The sequence below is a fragment of the Silurus aristotelis genome (genome assembly GCF_946808225.1).
Source record: "Silurus aristotelis genome assembly, chromosome: 2".
Classification (NCBI taxonomy): domain Eukaryota; kingdom Metazoa; phylum Chordata; class Actinopteri; order Siluriformes; family Siluridae; genus Silurus; species Silurus aristotelis.
Window position 1 is genome coordinate 27282641 of NC_139575.1, and position 25597 is coordinate 27308237.

Here is a 25597-nt window from a genome sequence, read left to right on the forward strand (position 1 = left end):
TGACCCCAGGTACCTGAACTCCTCCACCTTCTCCACCTCTTCTCCCTGCAACCGCATCACTCCACTGCCCTCCCTCTCATTCACACACATGTACTCTGTCTTACTCCTACTGACTTTCATTCCCCTTCTCTCCAGCGCATATCTCCACCTCTCCAGGCTCTTCTCAACCTGCTCTCTACTCTCACCACAAATCACAATATCATCTGCAAACATCATAGTCCAGGGAGACTCCTGTCTGACCTCGTCCGTCAACCTGTCCATCACCACTGCAAACAGGAAAGGGCTCAGGGCCGATCCTTGATGCAGTCCAACCTTCACCCTGAACCAGTCTGTCGTACCTACTGCACACTTTACTGCCGTCACACTGTCCTCATACATGTCCTGCACCACCCTCACATACTTCTCTGACACACCTGACTTCCTCATACAATACCACAACTCCTCTCTCGGCACCCTGTCGTACGCTTTCTCTAAATCCACAAATACACAATGCAGCTCCTTCTGTCCTTCTCTATACTTCTCCATCAACATCCTCAAAGCAAATAAGGCATCTGTGGTGCTCTTCCTCGGCATGAAACCATACTGTTGCTCACAGATGGTCACCTCTTCTCTCAGCCTGGCTTCCACTACTCTTTCCCATAACTTCATGGTGTGACTGATCAACTTAATTCCCCTGTAGTTACTGCAGGTCTGCACATCTCCCTTATGCTTAAAGATCGGTACCAGCACACTCCTTCTCCATTCCTCAGGCATCCTCTCCCCTTCCAGAATCCTGTTAAACAATCTGGTTAAAAACTCCACTGCCATCTCTCCTAAACATCTAAACGCTTCTACCGGTATGTCATCTGGTCCAACCGACTTTCCATTCTTCATCCTCTTAATCGCTGCTCTCACTTCCTCCTTACTAATCCTATCTACATCCTGCTTCACCAACTCCACATCCTCCAACCTTCTCTCTCTCTGATTTTCCTCATTCATCAGCTGCTCAAAATACTCCCTCCATCTTCTCAACACACTCTCCTCACTAGTCAACACATTTCCCTCTCCATCCTTTATTGCTCTAACTTGCAGTACATCCTTCCCAGCTCGGTCCCTCTGCCTGACCAATCGGTATACATCCTTTTCTCCTTCCTTAGTGTCCAACCTCTTATACAGCTCCTCATATGCCTTTTCCTTGGCTTTCGCCACATCCCTTTTAACCTGCTGCCGCATCTCCTTGTACTCCTGCCTACTCTTCTCATCACTCTGTCGATCCCACTTCTGTTTTGCCAACCTCTTTTCCCTAATGCTCTCCTGCACTTCCTCATTCCACCACCACGTCTCCTTGTCTTGCTTTCTATTTCCAGATGTCACACCAAGTACTTTTCTAGCTGCCTCCCTCATCACTCCTGCAGTAGTTGCCCAATCATCCGGCACCTCTTCACCACCACCAAGCCCCTGTCTGACCTCTTCCCTGAACCTCACACTACACTCTTCCTCCTTCAGTTTCCACCATCTTATTCTTCTTTCAAACCTTACTTTCCTCCTCTTCTTCTTCGCCTCCAAAACCATCCTACAGACCACCATCCGATGCTGTCTAGCTACACTGTCCCCCGCCAACACCTTACAGTCTCCAATCTCCTTCAGGTTGCATCTCCTACACAGAAGATAATCCACCTGTGTGCACCTTCCTCCACTCTTATACGTCACCCTATGATCCTCCTTCTTCTTAAAATACGTGTTCACCACTGCCATTTCCATCCTTTTAGCAAAATCTACCACCATCTGCCCTTCCACATTCCTCTCCTTAAAACCATACCTACCCATCACCTCCTCATCACCTCTGTTCCCTTCACCTACATGCCCATTAAAGTCTGCCCCAATCACCAATCGTTCTTTCCTAGGTACACCATCTACCACTTCATCCAATTCACTCCAGAATCTTTCTTTCTCCTCCATCTCACAGCCAACTTGTGGAGCATAGGCACTGATGACATTTATCATCATCCCTTCAACTTCCACCTTCACGATCATCACCCTATCAGAAACTCTCTTCACCTCAACTACACTCTTACTGTATGCTTCTTTCAGAATCACCCCTACACCATTTCTCTTCCCATCCACACCATGGTAAAACAGTTTAAACCCACCTCCAATGTTCCTGGCCTTACTCCCTTTCCACTTGGTCTCCTGAACACACAACACATCTACCTTTCTCCTCTCCATCATATCAGCTATCTCTCTCCCTTTACCCGTCATAGTACCAACATTTAAAGTACCAACCCGAACCTCTACTCTCCTACACTGCTCCTTTTCCTGCCGTCTCTGTAGACGCCTTCCTCCTCTCCTTCTCCTCCTTCGGCCAACAGTAGCCCAATTTCCACCGGTACCCTGTCGGCTAACGATACCTGTGGCGGTCGTTGTTAACCCGGGCCTCGACCGATCCGGTATGAAATTCTCATTTGTGATCCGCATATTTGATTTGGCACATGTTTTACGCTGGATGCCCTTCCTAACGCAACCCTCCCCATTTACCCGGGCTTGGGACCGGCACTAAGAGTACACTGGCTTGTGCCCCCCTAATGGCTGGGTTAAGAAACAAAAATGTAAACAAAATGTGGAAAAGAGCAATAGCAGCATTCCAAAAAAAATTTTGCAAAAACGGCATGTAAACAGTTTGTGGAAATAAGGTTGTGTAATATGAGTTGTGCTGAAGAGATGGATGTATGAAGTGAGTACGATTGTGTGTTTGAGTCCGGGTTGTGCAGATTAGTCACACAGTTTGTGTGTGTGTGTGTGTGTGTGTGTGTGTGTGTGTGTGTGTGTGTGTGTGTGTGTGCGAGATTCAGTTCAGTTCTGCGTTGAGAAGCCTGATGGCTTGAGGAAAGAAACTGTTGCACAGTCTGTATGCGGTGGCCCGAATGCTTCGGAACTGTTTATCTTATGGCAGGAGGCAGTGCTCAGCAACTTTTAGACAGCAACTTGTCTTTCAAAAATCATATCAGCTAAGTTACAAAAACAGCCTTCTTTCACCTTAGAAATATTTCTAAGCTAAGAAACATGTTATCTATATCTAATGCAGAGAAGCTCGTCCACGCGTTCATGACCTCCAGAAAAGACTATTGTAATGCATTACTAGGTGGATGTCCTGCATCATTAATAAACAAGCCTACACATAACATACGTCTCACCTCATAAACGTGTGCTCCAGAACATCTGATTCACATGCACATTATCAACTTGTGCTGTTAATATCATGAACAGCAGCTACGCTAATTTCTCTCCACTGTTTCTCTTTCTCTCCCCATACCCGAGGCATTCTGAGGTTTGTCTAGCTCCAGTCACGTCCCACATCAGGAAGATTATACACCTTTGAAGAAGTAAATGCCAAACTCGCAAACATCCCGTACCATCTAGGGACGTACCAGTGCCAATTGGATCCCACTACATGTGTGGATTTTTGACATTGTACCTCCTGGAGTGTTTAAAGGCTCTGGCATGGAGAAGCTGGTGCTGGATCTGTGATGATCACAAATGTTGAGCTCAGTAGCTCCTAGTTTTATAACCATAATGATCGTCTAAGACTGTAGAAAGAACATTACTTATAATCTTATACTCCAGTGCTCATGTTAGTTCTCTCTCTCCAGTGTTCTGTATTGTTAAAAGATTTATGATCAAACTCTTGATGTCACCCAAATGAGGATGGGTTCCCCTTTTGAGTCAAGGTTTCTTCCTCATAACATCTAACGGAGTTTTTCCTTGCCACAGTCGTCATGGCTTGTTTATCAGGGATACTGTAAATGCACACCATTCACCTTAACTGTTGATTTCTGTAAAGCTGTTTTGAGACAATGTCTGTTGTGAAAAGCGCTATAGAAATAAACTTGACTTGACTTGACTTGCTCAGTGTGGTGGTGCTGGAGATGCTGTTTCTGATCCCGACTGACTGAGGTCTCCCAGTGAGGAAGTCCAGGATCCAGTTACAGAGGGAGGTGTTCAAGTAGGCTTAACTTCTTAATCAGGTGCTAAAGGATAATTGTGTTGAATGCTGAGCTGAAGTCTATTAACAACATTCGTACATATGAATCCTTGTTGTCTAGGTGGGTGAGGGGCAGATGAAGGGTCGTGGAGATGACATTGTCCGTGGAGCGGTTTGGACGATATGCGAACTTCATGGGGTCCAGTTGGGGTGGTAGCTGGGTCTTGATGTGCCTTATGACGAGCCTCTTGAAGCACTTCATTACGATGGGTGTGAGCGTGACAGGACGATAGTCATTGAGGCAGGAGGCAGTAGACTTTGGCACAGGAACGATGGTCAACGTCTGGAGGCAATGGTGCTGTTTAGGGAGATGTCAGTGAAGACATCCCCTAGCTGTTCTGCACATTCCCTGAACACTCTGCCAGGAATGTTGTCTGGTCCAGAAGACTTTAGCAGGTTAACTCTGCATAGAGTTTTCCTCACTTCAGCGTGCTTGTGTGTGGAGGCTGTTTGTCACACCCAGACATACTGGAGCAGAGTTTAGAGAGTGGACTGCCTTATCATTTAAATGCCCCTTTAAAGTCAGCTAGAGAGCCCAGAGTCCATCCTGCTGACTTTGGTGTGGGGGTATGACACTGTGACCTGAAACCCCCCAATATAAGTGTAAATTGTGGGGCCCATTCTGTGATTGATAGGCAGATGTTGAAGGTCAAAGGTTGAAAGGAATGCGTGGGACAGGCAATATAGCTGATCCTAAACAAAATCCTACCCAGGCGCTACAAGTCTAAATATGGTGTTCTATGAGATTTTTGCAACTGAGTAGGTCCCTCCTTTCAATTTTCTTAAATGATGTCTAGTATGGCTCAAGGTTTATGCCCATAAAATAATTTCAAACATAAATAAGCCCATGGAGGTTTGTGGGTCCTTGAATAATAAGGGCTTAAGATACAGTTGCAAACATCATCATTAACAAACTTTCAGATCAATTTTTAAGGCTATGGTTAAATCATTCCACCAGCCTATCAATTTGCTGATGGTATAGGCTAATGTCAATCGTGACAGTTATGGAACAGCCTTGCAATTACTGTTTGGGACTCAGATTTGTTAAAAGTGGTGTGTCTGACCATCTCTCATCCTAGAGATCCCTCATGTCTGAGTTCCCTTTTTGCCATCTCTTTCAGTTATGCTGCCATAGCTAGTCTTGCCAAAGTCAATACCTGCATCCTCATTACACTGTACAGTGTATTTAAACATTCATGAAACAATGAAAATATTTTACAATCCTTATTTCTCTGTCTCTGTCACCCCTCCTTATACTTTGCATTTTCTCTCCCTTTTACCTCTCAAGGTTGCTTCCTAATACTGTACTATCTAAGAGAGTTTTTTTTATGCCAATCACCAGTGACTTGCTTAATATGGATAAACAAACTTTTTTTTATACAACTTAATAGCCACTTTATCTCTGTAAAACTGCATTGAGACAATGTCCAATGTTAAAAGTTCTATTCAAATGATAAAGATTTTAATTTAATTGTTTTAATCATCAACAATTCATAAAGTTTGGTTAAGAGAAGTGAGTCATTAGGTGGTTTTGGCTTGCACCTAATGCTCTGCCATCAAGTTGTAATAAGTCATGTGTAACAACAGCTCCCTGTGGCTCTTAAGGACCAGCAATTGGGTTATTTTTTTAAGAATAAAAAAATAGAATTTTAATAATGTACGAAAATGGGTAGGAAAATGCAAGATTTGACTGGATTTACTGACCATCAATGACGTTCGCTTGGTCAAAGGTGTGCCAGGATGTTTTGTTGAGTGTCATCCCCAAAAGGAATTCCCTGGAGGGAAAAAATCTCTCCCCTCCCCACTATACAGTCTGTACCTGTGAACCCACCCCTGGGTTCTTGTGCTAGGCCTTTAACATATAGCTGCTCAGCTGTGAGAAAGAGATAATTGTAAATACTGTGTATAAAGGACTCAAACAGAGCCACTGAAGTTGTGGCTGCAGCACCCTTCCTTTCCAGCATGCTCTGGAGCAGCTTTTAATCTTTGAAGATCAAAAAAAGCTTGATGTTGGATCTGCTGAAGAGTGAAAGTGTGTGAATTCTGAAGTTTTGCTCTCAGGTCCAGAACATTTTGAATTTACTGAAGGTTTTTCCTCACAATTTTCTTGAATAACATTTAAAATGTCTCAAGTTTTATGACTGTGTAGGCTTGTGGGCCTGTGATTGATCAGGGATCTGGACCACTGCCCCAGCCTTTATCACAGGGTATTGTTGTGGAAATGCCCACCTGTCCTGGGCTTTTCTCCTGCATCTTTGAATACAGGATCACCCACCTTGGGGATGAAAAACACAGATACAAAAGAGTACAACATCAGTGACAAGAAAGAGGAGGGGTCCCAAGTTTAGACAGCTGGTTTTAGGGATATAGACCTCATTTCCAGGGTGTGGGGACAGGAAGAAGGATAAAGGGAGAAAGAAATGGAAAGAGGGTGCAAGAGGAAAAAGAGTGGAGTTAAGAGTTGGAGGCACTGGACTCACTACTGGAAGATTTCCAGCAACATGGTAGTGATTATCTTCTTGGGATTGCATGCCACCTCCAGCGGCCACTTCTGTCTCAGAACTGCTGGGTGAATAAAATGGTTGGCCAAATTTCCTTAAATACCCAAACCACTGTAAAAACTTGTAAATTCAAAGGGATAAAAGCTTTGCAAACCCTTTCTTTGTACAGGATGTGAAAAAAACAAATGTCACCTAGACCACCTGGTAAGGATCTTCTCCAGGGCAACCCTGATATCAGTAGGACAGAATTTTCCAAAACCTGAGGTCTGTTCTACTGATATGAGACTGAGATCATATTTCCAATCACACTGAGACCTTTAAAATTATACTAAACATGTGAAGGTAAAATGTATACATTCCTAAATTGTAATTCTCGGGGTCTGGCCTCATGAAGTTGCATGGCAGTTCTCGGGGTCTGGGATCATGAACAGATCTGACCATCCTTACACCTCTTTACGTGCTGCCGCATCTCCTTGTACTCCTGCCTACTTTTCTCATCACCCTGTCGAACCCCATTCTGTTTTGCCAACCTATTTCTCCTTATGCTGTCCTGCACTTCCTTATTCCACCACCATGTCCCTTTGTCTCCCTTTCTATTTCCAGATGTCACACCAAGTACCTTTCTAGCTGTCTCCCTTATCACTTCTGTAGTAGTTGCTCAATCATCCAGCACTAATTCATTACCACCGAGCCCCTGTCTGACCTCTTCCCTTAATCTCACACTACAGTCTTCCCCCTTCAGTTTCAACCTCTTATTCTTCTTTCAGTCCTCACTCTCCTCCTCTTCTTCTTCAGCTCCAAAATCATCCTACAGACCACCATCCGATGCTGTCTAGCTACACTGTCCCCTGCCAACACCTTACAGTCTCCTATCTCCTTCAGGTTGCATCTCCTACATATAACATAGTCCACCTGTGTGCACCTTGCTCCACTCTTATACGTCACCCTATGATCCTCCTTCTTCTTAAAATAAGTGTTTACCACTGCCATTTCCATCCCTTTAGAAAAATCTAACACCATCTGCCCTTCCAAATTCCTCTCCTTAAAGCCCTACCTACCCATCACCTCCTCATCACCTCTGTTCCCTTCACCTACATGCCCATTGAAATCCGCCCCAATCACCAATCTTTCTTTCCTATGTACACCTTCTACCACTTCATCTAACCCACTTAAGAATTTTTCCTTCTCCTCCATCTCACAACCCACTTGTGGGGCATAGGCACTGATGACATTTATCATCACCCCTTCAACCTCCAGTGTCACGTTCATCACTATGAATTTCTCTTTCGTGATCTGCATATTTGATTTGGCACATGTTTTACGCTGGATTCCCTTCCTAACACAACCCTACCCATTTATCCGGGGTAGGGACCGACACTAAGAGTGCACTGGCTTGTGCAACCCTTATGGCTGGGTTGTTTGGTTGGAAAATGTTGTTATTTATTATAAATATTGCTTATTGTTTAGTAATTTAGAGCATTATTGTTATGTGAGAACAGTGTTCAGTAAATGGTTATGAAATGCAATGATCCATGCTGTCATTAGCAATATGGGTACATGGCAATGCCCCTGCACACACCTCATAGGCCCTTTCATCCCATAGCACTTTTATGTGATTGCACTTTCCCTAAAAATGAACTGTGATCACAGACGCTATTAAGGTAAGGGCCATCCTTCCATTACCATTACCAGTATTCCATTCCATTACCATAATACATTACCACTACAGTTGTAATGGTAGATTCTATGTCTAAAGTAAAAATGTTACATTATTTTAAATAATGGTTATTCAGATTAAAGTAGGACTTGCTACTCATTGGTCTTTATCAATGTTATAAGTTATAAATTAACTAAATTCATCTTTAGGTGTTAAAATCAACAAATAAATACACAAGATCCAGAAATAATCTTATTTCAGTTAAAACTGAAAAATGGCAGATAATAAAACACAAAATAGTTCTAAAGTTTGGTCTTTTAAACATTAGATAATTTGTACCCAAATCATTCATTGTAAATGAGATGATCACAGATAATAATACTGATGCCCTCTGTCTGACTGAGACGTGGATTAAACCAAATGATTTTATGGATCTAAATAAATCTACACAGTCAGGATATGATAATAATCATGAGAACTCTTTTGGGGTTAAACAAAACATCACTAGACCAACTCATCGTTTCAATTACACACTAGTCAAGTCAAGTTTATTTCTATAGCACTTTTCACAACAGACATTGTCTCAAAGAAGCTTTACAGAATTTAAGAGTTAAAATGAATGGTGTGCATTTATCCCTTATGAGCAAGTGTTTAAGCCCCGAAAACTGTCAGGAAGACTATTCCAAAGTTTAGGAGCTAAATGTGAGAATTCCACCTTTATTGGACTTTGCTAAATCCGCAGTTTTGAGATATCAGGTAGCGTGAGGGATTGTAGTGTGTTAGAAGACTACTTAACAGGTAGCCAGTGTTGTGTAGCGAATTTAGCTTGCAAAAAGGGAAATATTTAGAAGTAATTATAATGGGTTATAATTATTCATAAATATTTAAATTAATTTGTTGAATTAACGGTAATAGCATTAACATTACAGTTATTTGGTCTGTTCTTCACCAAACAGACGGTATAATCTTCCATTAATCCTAAAAAAAAGGGTATCTCCCCTGCCAAGCAAGACGCAACCCCTTTACTTTATACCTTACAACTAATAGAGCATGTAGTTCAATCAAATATTGCAGGAACTTTGAAATGTGAGCGGCACTCAGAGACAATCACTTATGACAAATACAGCGTTTAATGAATGAGACAAACACAACATAGAACTAACTGCACAAACATACAAAACATTTAATAAAAATAAAATAAACAAAAAGTTCAGAAAAGGTAAAAAGGAGAAAGAGAGGGAAAAAGAAGAAGGAGAGATAAAGAAAGAAAAGGAATGGCATGCTTATTCTTCAAAATGACCACAAACTAAACCAGAATCATCAAGAAATTTTAATTCACCTTAAAATAAGGGGCTCAAGCCTAAAAACGCATTTAGACTGGTTGGTAAAACGGATACTCGTATAAAGTTTTATCTAAAGTTTATTAAGACCGCTTACAACGGTACATTTCGTGATCATACAAAGTGCACCCTTGTTTGGAAAATGAGAAACAGATAATTTTGTGATCGTTTTGATATTAAACATGAAAAGAAAAGACAGCATCAAAGCAGAGATACATTAATAAACCTTTATAGTGTAACCATTGTTGAGACAGAGTTAAACACTAGATTTATTTAAAAGAGAAAATACATACAAGATATAGGTATATGTCATGAAATGTGAAACATTTTATTATTATTTAATTAATAAAAGAATGCTCCCTTGTGGTTTGTGTGTATATGTGTGTGTGTGTCACTCAGACATACTGGGGCCGAGTTTCAAAAGTGGATTGTTTTATGGTTTGAGGGTCCCTGTGAAGTCACCCAGAGAAGTCAAAGGGGGTTATCTGGCTTTCGGGGTGGTGTATGTGTGTGTGTGTGTGTGTGTGTGTGTGTGTGTGTGTGTGTGTGTGTGTGTGTGTGTGTGTGTGTGTGTGTGCGCGTGTGTGTGCGCGTGTGTGTACTGTGTAAGGTATAGAGACTGAATTGTGTTATCATTTGAATGCTGCTTTGAAGTCAGCTGGAGAGGTCAGGGATTATCCTGTTTGTATTTTTGGGGGTATGACACTGTGGCATGAAAACCCCCAATAAAAGTGTAAGCCGTGGTGCTCATCCTTTGATTGAAATGCAGATGTCAAGGGTTACAAGGAAGTCTAAATGACCCTTACCCAGATGCTACAGTAGGAATGATAAGATTGGGGTTATATGATCATATTTTCTCAACCTTGTGAAAACTCTGCTGCATTCTGGACTAATTGTAGCTTGTTTATTAATGATGCAGGACAACCACCTAGTAATACATTACAATAATCCAGTCTGGAGCAGAGGTGGCAAAGTACACACATTCTTTACTTAAGTAGAAGTACAGATACTTATGTTAGAAAATGCACGGGTAAAAGTTGAAGTACTGATTATACTTTTTTTACTCAAGTGAAAGTAAAAAGTGGCTCGGACATGTACTTAAATAAAAAGTAGTTATTACTTCTACATGTTTTAGTGTCACACTGGTATTTGGACATCAAATCATATGATTGATAGATTGATAGATTGATAGATACCGTATTTTCCGGACTTTAACCCGCCACTTTTTTCTCACACTTTGAACCCCGGTGGCTTAAACAATGAAGCGGCTAATTTATGGATTTTTCCTGGGTTTTTTTCCGGTTTCACAAGCTTCAAGCAAAAAAACTGAGCGACATAACATTAGACTAATGAAATTGGCGAACGGGTTCAGGTGAACCAATGAAACTCTTTATATTAGATCAGATGCTCTCCCACTGAATCGGGCCGCACCACATCATAAATATGGATTAGGTTCCTCTGACGTTTGACCTGCCGCTCACTCGGACTGTCAACAGGAAATGCGAATCATTCGTCACGCTGAAAACAACCAGGCATGAAAAAACGCACTTCACCTGTGTTCTGAGTTGCACGGCATCAGGAGAAAAGCTTCACCGATGGTGATTTTTAAATGCACGACGATGCCAAAAAAATAACTCCTGAGAGAAATTGTTGTGAAAGGAAGGAGGAAGACAGTGAACAATGACTTTTTTCGGTAGGCTACTGTTTAGATAACTGTTACCATGTAACAGGCACTGTCTTTCATTAAAGCCTGTGTAAAGTTCATTAATTTCAGTGTGGACGTATGGTCAAAATAAAAATCTTTGTCAAATTCAGTGGGTGCGGCTTATATATTAGTGCGCTTAATAGTCCGGAAATTACGATAGATAGATAGATAGATAGATAGATAGATAGATAGATAGATAGATAGATAGATAGATAGATAGATAGATAGATAGATAGATAGATAGATAGATAGATAGATAGATAATTATTGTCATTGCATTGAACATGTACACAGCAATGAAATGCAGTTTGGCATCTACCAGAGTTGCAAAAAGTAGTAATCGTGCAAATAGTGAAGAAAAATATGTAGCATATGTACAGCATGTGAATAAATATAAAGGCTATAGCAGTGCAGAGATGTGTGGACATCATTAAGAAGTACAGATAAATGTTCTAAGGCTATGGACTTGAAGAGAAAATGTGCAGAAGTGGAAGGTTATAATATTATGGCATTTAAGAAATGTGCAAGCTGAATAAACAAGTCTAATATATATATTATATACACATATATACATGAATGTGTGTAAAATATTGGGCAAAAGGTACAGTAAGGCTATAAAGATATAAAGATAATTAAAGATAAAAATAGTGCAGATGTAATGAGGAGTAAAAAAAAGATAATCTATGTACATTGTATGTTTATTGTGCAGAGGTTTCAAATTCAAATTCAATATTTAATCCCAACTTAATCGCACATTTCTATCTGTTCTAAATGTAGCATATTTTAATACTTCCTGTTTTTAATACTTTAAGCAACATGGACATGAAGAAATATAGCATTAGGACAAAAAAGTCTTGTAAATATTCTAGTAAATATGATTTTATATAGATCTATTATTATTGTTATTAATGGCCCGGCGATATGAAGCGCTGATAACACAAACTACAGATCCCATAATGCAGCGCTTCAGCTGCCTTACCGAATGCTAGGTGACCTGGGAACATTCCCGCGTCAATCAAGTCGAGCTTCTGTTGATGTATTTAACCCTATTGGATTCTAAAAACAAAGTGTTTCAAAACCGATAGGATTCTAAGTATATGTTTACTGACACTGCCGGTAAACCCGTGTATTAGTGGAGCGAATGTGGCTGTGATTAAGGAATTTAATCTTAAACAGAACTACGATACAAAAACATCAGGAGAAGATACAAAAAGTAGAAGAGTTAAAGAAGAAACTGACATTTCAGCAGATGTTTTTCACCACAGCAAAAACACAAAGTGAAGCTGGTGTGAAAGCAGAGGATAAATCAGAGCCACATCAGCCACTTATTTACCGAGGGAGAGTTTCTGAAGAGCTGCATGATGAAGGTGTGAGACGTCTGGTGTTTCACATGAGATATTTCTATGGAGAGCAAAATGTTTTAAGTTATTAAAAGTTTAAGATTATTTTTTATAAAATGGCATAAGAACAAAGAAATTTGATTGTTTTGATTTGTTGTTATTTTAACATTTACTTAAAAGCAACATTTTTATTGATTTTTCAGGGGGGTTTTTTGCAGCATGTTCATATTTCTAACTTGAATAATTTTGACAGGAGATATTTTGATAAAGAGCAAAATATTTTGAGTTATTTAAAGTGTAAGTTGATTTATTCTTGAATAATATTCCTGTCTGTTTTTATTCATATTTATGTAAAAAAAAAACATTTAGTGTTCAATAAATGTTTGTCCTGTTCGGCCCGTGACCTAAACTGTGCTTTGAGTTTTGGCCCCCTGTGCAATTGAGTTTGACACCCATGACATAAATCATCAGGACACCAAACGGAACCTTTACTATGTTTCCAGACGGACAGTTAATGAGGTGATACCGGAGAAACTGCACCTCTTCAAGTCAAGTCAAGTAGCTTTTATATATAATCATAGACATTTTACAGATTTGAATGATGTTTTGTTTTTATCTGTATAATCAATAAAGACAGTAATTTAAGTTTGTTTCAAGATTATGAGGGGAAAAACCCCACAAAATGCCACCCAGAGGGTTAATTGTGTGAATCATGTGATTTTTAAAAGACAAGTTGGTGTCTAAAATAACTCCCAGGTCTTTTACTGTTAAACTAGTAGTTACAGAACATCTGTCTAAATGCATGTTAAAATGCTGGAGCGTCTGTGTACTGGTTTTTGGGCCAGCAAAATCTCAGTTTTATCAAAATTTAATAATAGAAAGTTATGAGTCATCCAGTCTTTTAATTCTTTAACACACTCAGTTATCCGAGCCAATTGAGCTGTATCGTCTGGTTTTGATGAGACATATAGCTGGGTATCATCAGCGTGACAGTGGAAGCTAATCCTATGGCTTCTAATATTATTTCCTGAGGAAAGCATGTATATTGTGAAAAGCAGGGGTCCTAGAACTGAAACTTGTGGCATGCCATCATTTACTTGCATTAACTTGGATAGCTCTCCATTTAAGTCTAGTTTACACTAGACTTAATAATATCCCATAGAGCAGATGTCACATATCACATAGCAGATGTCATATAGGTGAGTGAGACCACAGACCATTACCTCATATTGTACACACTACCGGTAGAGCATATTAGCCGTGTCTAACCACGTTATCGACTTGGTAGGACTATTGTTCCGACCACTAAGGACAGATTAACAAATAGCCTGCCTGATTTATCTCAATTTCCGACTAAACCCCTAAATGCTAATAATCTTGATGAAATGGCTAACAAAATGGCTAACACCACCTTTCAGATGATGGCGCCATGAATAGCAGCCACAATGCTGAGCTCTGCAATTCTTCTACTAACCCAAAATCACTGGTTTTAATGATTACAGACCTGTTTCTCTCATGTCTGTGATCATGAAGTCATTTAAATGACTGGTCATGACCTACCTGAAGGACATCAATAGACCTCTGCTGGATCCCCTTCATTTTGCTTACAGAGCAAACAGGTGTGCAGATGATGTAGTCAACATGGGACTGCATTATATACTGCAACATCTTGACAGTCCTGGGACCTATGCAAGGATCTTGTTTGTAGACTTCAGTTCGGCCTTTAATAATAATAATTCCTGACCTTCTCTCAGGCAAACTGGCCCAGATTTCCGTGCCTACCCCAATCTGTTTGTGGATAACCAGCTTCCTGACAGACAGGCAGCAGACAGTGAGGCTGGGCAAAAGCACATCCAGTCATCATGGGTCTCTCACTATCACCACTGGTGCTCCCTAGGTTTGCGTTCTCTCCCCAATGCTCTTTTCACTGTACACAAATGACTGCACCGCTAAAAACCACTCTGTCAAGCTCCTGAAGATTGTGTATGACACTACAGTCATCAGCTTCATTCAGGGTGGAAACGAGTCTGCTTACAGACAGGAGGTTAAAGAGCTGTCTGTCTGGTGCAACCACCACAACCTGGAGCTCAACACACTTAAAAGAGTGGAGATGATCGTGGACTTTAGGAGAAATCCCCCAGCACTCCCCCCACTCACTATCATGAACAGCACTGTAACAGCAGTGGAGTCATTGAAGTTTCTGTGTACCACTATCTCTAAGGACCTGAAGTGGGACAATAACATTGACTCAATTGTTAAAAAAGGCCCAGCAGAGGTTGTACTTTCTTTGCCAACTGAGGAAATTCACTCTTCGAACTGTTGCCTTCTGGTCGGCGCTACAGAGCCTCATCCACCAGAATAGCCGGGCACAAGAACAGTTTTTTCCTGCAGGCTATACTCACACTGTAAATTCGAATTAGTTCAGTTTACTTAAAAAAAACTTTGGAAACCGATTGCCTTATTTTTTCAACGCAAACTTAAGGCAAAAATCTAAGTTAGGTTAATAATTAGCTACAGGTAAGCTGAATTTATTATTTCTGAGTAAATTTATCAATAAATATCAAGTATAATAAGTAAATTTAAGTTAATATACTTTTAAATGTTTATTAATATTTAATATATAATACTTATTAATATTACAGAAAAAAAATAAGTAAGCCTACTATATTAAGTTAATATTCCATTTTAAGTAATGACAACATAAAAAACTATGTGCAATCAGTTTCCAAGTGAACGTTTTTTTTTAAGTACTGCTAACAGAAAAAACAAAAGACACTCAACACAAATCTAAAACTCTGAATATTTTTAATAAACAATTAATAAACAACACAGATTTTTAAGAACAATGCAGTAGAAATACTAAATATATAGTATAAATATATACTTCTATCTAAACAGCATGGGGACCTTGACTAATCAATAACTACCACTTGACATCAAATAACTGCAAAAATAGCACTTTTTCAAAAAAGGCAACATGCAGAAAAACACAGCATGTGGCAAGTTTGTGACATCACCCACCACAATTTTTCCCTCGCGAATGATTGCTTTTAATGAGTCGACATTGAGGGCATGTGGAATTTGGACAGGAATGTCTTCTGGTAAAACTGTGAGCAAGCCAACATCAACTGCACTCAGGTCTACATTCACATCTGAATCCTAAACAGAGAAAAGTAACAAGTGGTAATTTCTCCATACCTTGGAATAGTGTCCTGTGTAAGCATGAAGCATAAGAAAGTGTGATCTTGTTTTAAAGGGAAAGTTGATTGTAAAATGTAAATTCTGGCATATTGTTTTACACAAGATACCAATTATGATATCTTGAGCTTCCCTGCCCAGTTTTGGACATCATCATTTTCACTTTCAACATCCAGAAATATAGTAAAGACATTGCTAAAACAGGCTATGTGATCATAGTTGTTTAAATGTAATCTTGAAGTCACAGGAATACTTTGCTTGCAAAAAAACAAACTTTATTCAACAATTCATCCTCTTCTGTGTTAGCCTCCACTGTTAGTATTATTGTCACTTCAATAAATTACATTTGAATGACTATGATCACAAAGACTATTTTAGTAATGTCTTCCCTACATTTCTGGACATTGAAAGTGATCGCTGAGATGCTGGCTAGGTCAAGAGACAAATAACTACTGTGTACTCTTCATCTGATATATATTCTAATGGACCCTAATACACAATTTAGCATTAGCACAAATAACAAAGAAGTAAACACCAACATTACTTACAAAGCATGTCCTGGAAAATTTTACAGAATCATCCCCCAGGAGGATTGGAAGGCCATGAAGTACTGCGGTGCGCACACAAGTTACATCAGATGACTATGAAAAACAGAGAAATTAGGTTAACGATCATACACAGACTAAACAATAAAGACAACTACATAAAGAATTTACCTTTAAATAACTTGATGCAGAAATGCATCAAGCATTCTTCCTTGGTTTCCTCCTTTTCTCCTGAAAATTTCAAACGTGTAGAGTGTTTGTCCAATGCTTCATAGAACTCGGATCTCAGATCTTAAAAGTACATGGTCAATCTGAGTGGAGGCATGGTATTGAAACAATTTGAGTATGGTTTATGCGATAGTGCTTAAGAAGTTGTACCCTCTTTTCAGATGTAAAGAAGCAAAACTTACAATTCCACTGCATGGCAGAAGGTAATCAACAGGAAACCTAAAAAGAAAAAAATAAATGAATTACTTAAGTTAAAGGCAAGGTAAAGTAACTTGCAATGAAGTTCACATGCTCATTTAGCATTAAATATTACCAATAAAATGAATTTATCCACAACTTTAACAAAGAACAATACTATTGGTATAAACTATTGAAAAAATCAAATTATCATGCAAGTCATATGAAAAATGTTTGGTGAACTACTTCTTTAAAACTAAAACACGCAGCTTTAATCTGTACTATTCAGTAAAATACACTTCAACGCTGTCTTTTAAAAGATGCACGTGCAGTGCACGCGCTGGGGTCATTCAGACGTTACTTTTGTTACAATTTGACGAACATTTTTTTGTCTCCCATGTCCCATTTTTTTTTCTTTTCGATTTTTTTGCCTTCCATATCCTGTTTTTTTTCCCTTCCTTCCTTCCTTCCTTCCTTCCTTCCTTCCTTCCTTCCTTCCCATTTTATCAATAATTAACTATTATTAGTAAACTCAATATTTTAGTCAGATTTAAGTAAACATAATAGAATTTTTCTAGTTTAGAATACTATTTGATTTTACAGTGCAGCATGAACAATTAAAATATTCATAACTACACATTGTCCATAATAACTGACACATTTGTACATAGAACCCAAAAGGTCCATTTGTAAACTGTACACTTGTAAATAACATCTGTACATTTATTTAACAACTTTTTCACTCTATATATATTGCATTATTTAACTGTCTGGTTTACAATTCTGATACATTATGTCTGTACTTCTGCTGCACTCGAAGCTCATGACACCAAGTCGAATTCCTTGTGTGTGTAAGCATACTTGGTAATAAAGCTAAAGCTAACATAGACACTATCCTCACTAGCACATTAGACACCGTTGCCCAATCCAGTTAAATAGGGTTGGAGAAAAAACACCTGTACCATGGTATAATAGTCATACACATGCCATCAAGAGAACAGCCTGTAATCTGGAAAGAAAATGGAGAAAAACTAAATTGGAGATATTTAGAATTGCTCCCACTTAAAAAGATGGGAGAGGCCTGTAATTTTCATCATAGGTACACTTCAACTATGAGAGACATAATGAGAATCACATTGTCTGATTTTTAAAGAATTTATTTTCAAATTATGGTGGAAAATAAGTATTTGGTCACCTACAAAAAAGCAAGATTTCTGGCTCTCACAGACCTGTAATGTCTTCTTTAAGAGGCTCCTCTGTCCTCCACTTGTTACCTGTATTAATGGGACCTGTTTGAACTCGTTATCATTATAAAAGACACCTGTCCACAACCTCAAACAGTCAGACTCCAAACTCCATTATGGCCAAGAGCAAAGAGTTGTCAAAGGACACCAGAAACAAACTTTGTAGACCTGCACCAGGCTGGGAAGACTGTATCTGCAATAAGTAAGCAGGTTGGTGTGAAGAAATCAACTGTGGGAGCAATTATAAGAAAATGGAAGACATACAAGACCACTGATAATCTCCCTTGTTTTGGGGCTCCATGCAATATCTCACCCCGTAAGGTAAAAATGATCACAAGAACAGTGAGCAAAAATCCCAGGACAACACGGGTGGACCTAGTGAATGACTTGCAGAGAGCTGGGAGCAAAGTAACAAAGGCTACAATCAGTAACACACTACGTCGCCAGGGACTCAAATCCTGCAGTGCCAGACGTGTCCCCCTGCTTAAGCCAGTACATGACTGGGCCCATCTGAAGTTTGCTAGAGAGCAATTGGATGATCCAGAAAAGGATTGGGAGAATGTCATATGGTCAGATTAAACCAAAATAAATTTTTTTGGTAAAAACTCAACTTGTCGTGTTTGGAGAAGAAAGAATGCTGAGTTGCATCCAAAGAACACCATACCTACTGTGAAGCATGGGGGTGGAAACATCATGCTTTGGGGCTGTTTTTCTGCAAAGGGACCAGAATGACTGATCCGTGTAAAGGAAAGAATGAATGGAGTGAGATTTTGAGTGAAAACCTCCTTCATTCAGCAAGGGCATTGAAGATGAAACGTGGCTGGGTCTTTCAGTATGACAATGATCCCAAACACACCGCATGGGCAATGAAGGAGTGGCTTCGTAAGAAGCATTGCAAGGTCCTGAAGTGGTCTAGCTAGTCTCTAGATCTCAACCCCATAGAAAATCTTTGGAGGGAGTTGAAAATCCGTGTTGCCCAGCGACAGCCCCAAAACATCACTGCTCTAGAGGAGATCTGCATGGAGGAATGGGCCAAACTACCAGCAACAGAGTGTGAAAACCTTGTGGAGACTTACAGGAAACGTTTGATCTCTGTCATTGCCAACAAAGGGTACATAACAATGTATTGAGATGAGCTTTTGTTATTGACTAAATACTTATTTCCCACCATAATTTGCAAATACTTCCTTTAAAAATCAGACAATGTGATTTTCGGGTTTTTATTTTCTCATTTTGTATTTGTATGATGAAAATTACAGACCTCTCTCATCTTTTTGAAAGGAAGAACTTGCACAATTAGTGGCTGACTAAAAACTTTTTTGCCCCACTATACTAGTAGAAGCGTGGAGATGGCAGCGACAGTGTGGAGGTACCAATTTTTAAGAATAAGGGAAATGTGCAGACCTGCAGTACCTACAGGGGACTAAAGTTGATCAGCCACACCATGAAGTTATGGGAAAGAGAAGTGGAAGCCAGGCTGAGGGAAGAGTTGACCATCTGTGAGCAACAGTATGGTTTCATGCAGAGGAAGAGCACTATGGACACAATATTTGCTTTGAGAATGTTGGAGGAGTATAGAGAAGGCCAGAAGGAGTTGCATTGTGTGTTTGTGGATTTGGAGAAAGCGTATGACAGGGTGCTGAGAGAGGAGTTGTGGTATTGTATGAGGAAGTCAGGTGTGTCAGAAAAGTATGTGAGGGAGGTGCAGGACATGTATAAGGACTGTGTGACAGCAGTGAAGTGTGCAGTAGGAACGACAGACTGGTTCAAGGTGGAGGTTGGACTGCATCGAAGATTGCCTCTTAGCCCTTTCCTGTTTGCAGTGGTGATGGCCAGGTTGACGGACGAAGTCAAACAGGAGTCTCTGTGGACTATGATGTTCGCGGATGATATTGTGATTTGTGTTGAGAATAGGGAGCAGATTGAGATGAGCCTGGAGAGATGGAGGTACACGCTGAAGAGAAGGGGAATAAAAGTCAATAAGAGTATAACAGAGTAAATGTGTGTGAATGAAAGGGAGGGCACTGGAGTTGTGTAGTTGCAGGGAGAAGAGATGGTGAAGGTGGATGAGTTTGGGCACCTGGGGTCAACAGTGCAAAGTAATGGAGTGTGTTAGAGAAGTGCAGGCAGGGTGGAGTGGGTGATTAGGAGTGGCAGGAGTGATTTGTGATTGTGAGGTATCTGCAAGAGTTAAAAGGAAAGTTTAGGACTGTAGTGAGACCTGATATGTTGTATGGTTTAGAGACAGTGGCATTGACTAAAAGACGGAAGATGGAGCTGAAGGTAGCAGAGCTGAAGATGTTGAGATTTTCATTGGGAGTAACGAGGATGGACAGGATTAGAAACGAGTTTATTTGAGGGACCTTGCATGTAGGATGTTTTGGAGACAAGGTGAGGGAGGCATGGTGAAGATGGTTTGGACATGTGCAGAGGAGGGCCATTGGGTATGTCGGTAGGAGAATGCTGAGGATCGAGCCAACCGAAAAGAGGAAGGCGAAGAAGGAGGATCATAGATTTGGTGAGGGAAGACATGCAGGTAGTTGGTTTAAAAGAGGCAGAATTAGAGGACAGGGAGGTATGGTGACGGATAATCTGCTGTGGCTTGTCCCATTAGAGGGTCGTCATACAAGATGAAGAAGAAGAAGATCCACCATTCGTTTATGTTAAACTAACTATTAATTTAGATACCAATGCAGGATTATTGTACCCTTATTGTAAAAGTTTTACCAGTTCTGCCAATTGATTTAATCTTGACCAACCGGACACTAGCTCAAACATACTAAATTGAACTTGTACTTGGGTTGTTGTCTGTGTGGAATTTTTCATGTTTTCCCTATATTCTTAATACTAATACAGGTAATTAGTTTTTCAATATAAATTTTCTCCTATTCTAAAAAGCAGTAAATTATATATTTTGATAAGCTGCTAGTAAGTAAAGTAATAAAGCGAGTGAAGCCAGTAATAAACAGTTTAAAACAAAAAAAAAACATCAGTTTCATTTTATTTTTAACTTGTTAATCTTCACAAATACTAAAAAGGTGTTTTGCAGTATGTTAAAGATAAGCAACTGAACAACTTTATACAAAAAAGCAATAAGTGCTTTTGATGTTTAGTTTACTTGTTCAGTGAGAAAAATCCAGTCTGTCTTGGGCTTGAACAAGTGCACGGATCTCTGGCTGTATGTCTTAGGTGGCTATGCGAAGGACAACTGAGAGGTGATCATCGGTTATAGAGGATCTGTATCTGGATTTGCAAAGTTTTGTAAGAAGAGTTTGTTGAGTTTGCAGCTTGGCTAGTAAAGCCTCCAACTCCTTTGCATGCTCTTCGTCAGATAAGCTCTTATATTTCTCCTCGTGTTTGGTCACGTAGTGGCGATTCAGACAAAGATATGATTGACCATAAGTAAATAATACATTGTTGTTTTTCAAAATGAAAGCAACACAGTTGTATTGCATGCACAGTCATTTCTCCTGTCGCAGACTGTTGTTCTTCAGATGCTTTATGGTCTGATATCCATAGCTGGCTTTACCCAAAGTTTTCCCATTAAAAAAAATTTCACTGTGAATTACATTATAACTTGTAATGAACAATAACAAAGACGACATTCTTGTTAATAATATACTTCTGATGAAAAAATTTTATATACAAAATCTAAATACTTAAAAGGGAAACCGTTTCTTTTGCATTTTATAATGAGTTAATTTCTTTCACAAAAGCCCTTAAAGTGATTAAAAAGAAAAATGCAATGAATCTTTGTCCTTTATAGAAAAATATGATTTACAGAATAAACCATAGCCCTGTTTATTTATTTATTTTTTTTTTTACTTTTATTTTATTATTATTATTAATAATATAAATTGTATTTATTTATTTATCTATCTATTTTTTTCCCTCTTTTCCCTAAATATATGTGTATATATATTTGTATTTTCATGCACCTGTTCTGTGTATTGTAATGTAAATTGTACTTGTTATTGCCATGTTGTTTGTATAAGGTTAATTGCTTGATAAAAACATAAATAAATAAATACATTTCAAAAAAGAAAAAAAAAGACTGTTGTACTTCCTGTATATCTTGAATGACAGGTGTCTCGTCCAATGATCGGTAAGTGTTCCATTCCGAAACTATACCTACCTTTTCCGGTTTGTCTGAATTGTCGTTTTAGTTTTTGGATTTGTTAATTTGTTTTTGCATTTGTTATTTTGGTTTTGCATTTGTTATTTTGTTTTCGGATTTGTGTTTTTGTTTTTGCATTTTTTATTTTGTTTTCGGATTGGTTAATGTGTTTTGCACTTCTGGGCCAACGTAATAAATAGCTGAACTGGAGAGTAAACGATATCAAGAAATGGCAAGTATATGTCAATATTTAGTCAATAACCACAGAATTCCCTTTAAGAAACTCGAGCTGCATAAACAATGCTTTGGGAATGCCTCCATGTGTCTACTCTCTGAATCAAGTGTGTCTAACCGAAAGGTGGCACGTCACCTGCGGGGTGATGTCACAACCAGTAAGCTATAAACACACATGTGGTGGAACCAATGCTAGCTTCCTTTTGTTAAGTAAGTGCTGCTGGAGAGATCAGGTAGTTTTGGGTGATCAGTGAGTAAATATATATATATATGGAAGGCAAGAAGTCTTTCAGGCTGTGTGCTCCTCCTTGCCCCCGCTTTATTACGGGGGATACACACAGCATATGTGTAGCTTGCCTGGGAGCGGAGCATGCTCTCAAGGGAGTTGACTGCTCGCACTGTAGTCACATATCAATGTGGTTCACATCGTTGTGTTCGCACGTGGATCTGGCAGAAGGTTTGGAGACAGAGCTGTCCCTTTCTCTGGCCTCACCTGCTGGATCTAGTGGTTTCTTGCATGTGTAGAAGCATGCCATTTGGCGGTTTCTTCCCCCAGTGGAGGGAGAACTGCGTTCCACCTCTCTTCATCCGAGGAGGAGGAGGTGGGGAACCCACTGACACTCCCTTACAGCTATTCCTCTATGTGGAGCTTTTGAAGGTGGTGACTCGTGCTGTTGCCAAGCTTGAGTTAGCTTGGCCAGATGAGAAGCAGAAGCAGAAGCTGACAGGTAAGCTGGACAAGCACTTTCTGCACCCTGTGTCACTGCCTTCATGCCAGGGTCTGCCTTTTTTCCTGGATCTGCACAGTGAGGTGTCCAGGTCCTGAAACAGCCCATGTTTGGCACGCCTCTTCAGCCCCAATTTCTCCCTGTAGGCTAATGTAGTAAGGCTGAAAGAGTGCGGTGCGATGCACTGGTTGAAAATACGCTAGACCTTGGATGCATCATCCCTGAAGGCCCCGGCACTGCCTACCAAACCACTGCAGACAACATTGGCTTTATTGGGCATGGCCACAGGTCAGCACATGGCTGTGTTGCAGGCGTACCAATCTGCTAAGGGAGTTGGAAGAGGGAGATAGTTCAGGGGCTGACGAGATCTAAAAGCTATGAATACAGTCGTCGACAGGTTTCAGGAGGCAAAGAAACAATTCTCCAAGTTCCAGCAATACCTCCTTCACCGCTCCCACCGGGTTGCTCGGTGGGTGCAGTGAAACACAGAAATAAAGCATCGCCACTAATATTTCCCCGGCCATGGACTCTGGGCAGTGCTCTAGGCTGAAGCCCAATGATCTGAGGATTATAATTTTTAATAAGAAAGCTTCAGGCCCAGAGACCCTGACAACTCAGGGGTCTTTTCTCAGGAGGTCCCTAGAATTTCTGTATCGCTCCAGCTGCTCTAGGCATACCAGAGACCAGTCTTGAGAGACTGTTTACCTTAAAAGACTGTCTGGCAGCCTGGAAAAGCCTGCCAGACGTGTCTCTTTGGGTCCTGCGCACTTTAGAGAAAGGCTACTCGATTCAGTTGGAGTCTCAGTCCCCCTGGTTCAGCGGGGTGTATGCCATTCTGGTGAGGAGGCTCTGGTCATGAAACAAGAGGTACACACTCTCTTAAGGAAGGAGGCCATCAAGGTGGTCCCTCTAAAAGACAGAGAGTCTGGGTTCTACAGCCGGTACTTCATAGATCCCAAGAAGGATTGGGGATGCATCCCATTCTAGATCTACGCCAGTTAAAACTCTTACTATTGAGGCTCAGGTTCAAGATGCTTACTCTCAAGCAGGTTATGTTCCAAATCAGATCTGAGGACTGGTTTGTCACAATAAATCCATCCTTCTTTTACATGGGACGTTCCCGAGATTTGCTTTTGGGGCTGAACCTTACCAATATTGGGTCCTTTTTTTAAGTTAAGATTTTATTTGTCACATACACATACATACAGAGTATGACATGCAGTGAAATGTTCCGCCTTGCACTCTCACCCCGCAAACCACTCCACACAATCAAGGCCACGCGGCAAAGCCTACAGGCCTTAGATGTGTGGAGAGAACCCAGGTTCCTGTTTCAGTGTCTTATGTTGGGAACTCCCTGTCATCACATAATGCTAACAACGGACGCATTCCTCATAAGGTGGGGTGGTCATGAGTGCCCGCTCCGCCCAAGGTCTATGGGCTCCATCTTACATGGCACATCAACTCCCTGGAGATGCTAGCCGTGTTTCTGGCTCTGAAGCACTTTCTCCCAGACCTAAGAGACCCCCATGTGTTTTTTTATCTATATGGACAACACATCAATGGTCTCCTACAAAAACCATCAGGGTGCTTTGTGATCTCGCCCCCTATACAGGCTGACACATCAGATTTTTTCTGTCAACCCAAGGGAAACTGCTCTCCTTCAGAGCAGCATACATCCCAGGGTGCTTAAACCAGGAGCAGATGCCCTGTTAAGCCAAGGGCTAAGGACCAGAGAATGGTGTGGAGGATGTGGTGGAGCAGATATGCAGGAAGTTCTACAGAGCACAAGTGGACTTGTTGCGCTGCTCTCATGAGTTCTGAAGAGAGTTTGCCAGGACAGAGTCAGTCTCCTCCTGGTGGATCTTCTCTCTCAAGCAGAGGGCACTGTAGTTCACCCCCACCCGGAGTTATGTAGTCTATGGCTGTTGCCCTGCTGGTCTCTCTGACGAGGTAGTAGAGACTATTCTCCAATCCAGAGCTCCCTCCACAAGGAGGTCATATGCCGCAAAATGGCGCCCCTCGAGCCCTTAACCGAGATGCCTTTAAATGAAGACTGTCTTTCTTCTTGCCCAATTAACCTAAAGAGTGTTGGGGACCTTCAGGCCCTTTCCATGGCCCCATTTCTCACACATACGTCCACAGAACAAGAGAGTGCTGTGGAGAAAGTCAGAGCAGCTTTTCATCTGCTACGGTTCCTATAAAAAAGGGCTTCCTACGATCAAGCAGACCCTTAGAAGGTAGATTGTGGTGCTATTTCATCCCCTTATGATTGCTCTGGTCTCCTTGTACCCTTTGGTGTCAAAGCTCAATCCACTCAGATTGTGGTCTAGCGTTGGCTCCACCACATGTGCGTTTATAGCTTCTTGGTTGTGACGTCACTCTGCCAGTGACCTCGTGCCTTTTCAATGGACAGATTTCACACATAGTTCAGAGCGTGGACATACGGAGGCATTCCCAAAGCGTTGTTGACGCAGCGTCTCATTCCCTTAGGGAACCAGGGTTACATATGTAACCTAGATACAGACTTATGTCTATGTATCTAGAGAACACCACATTACCACATAT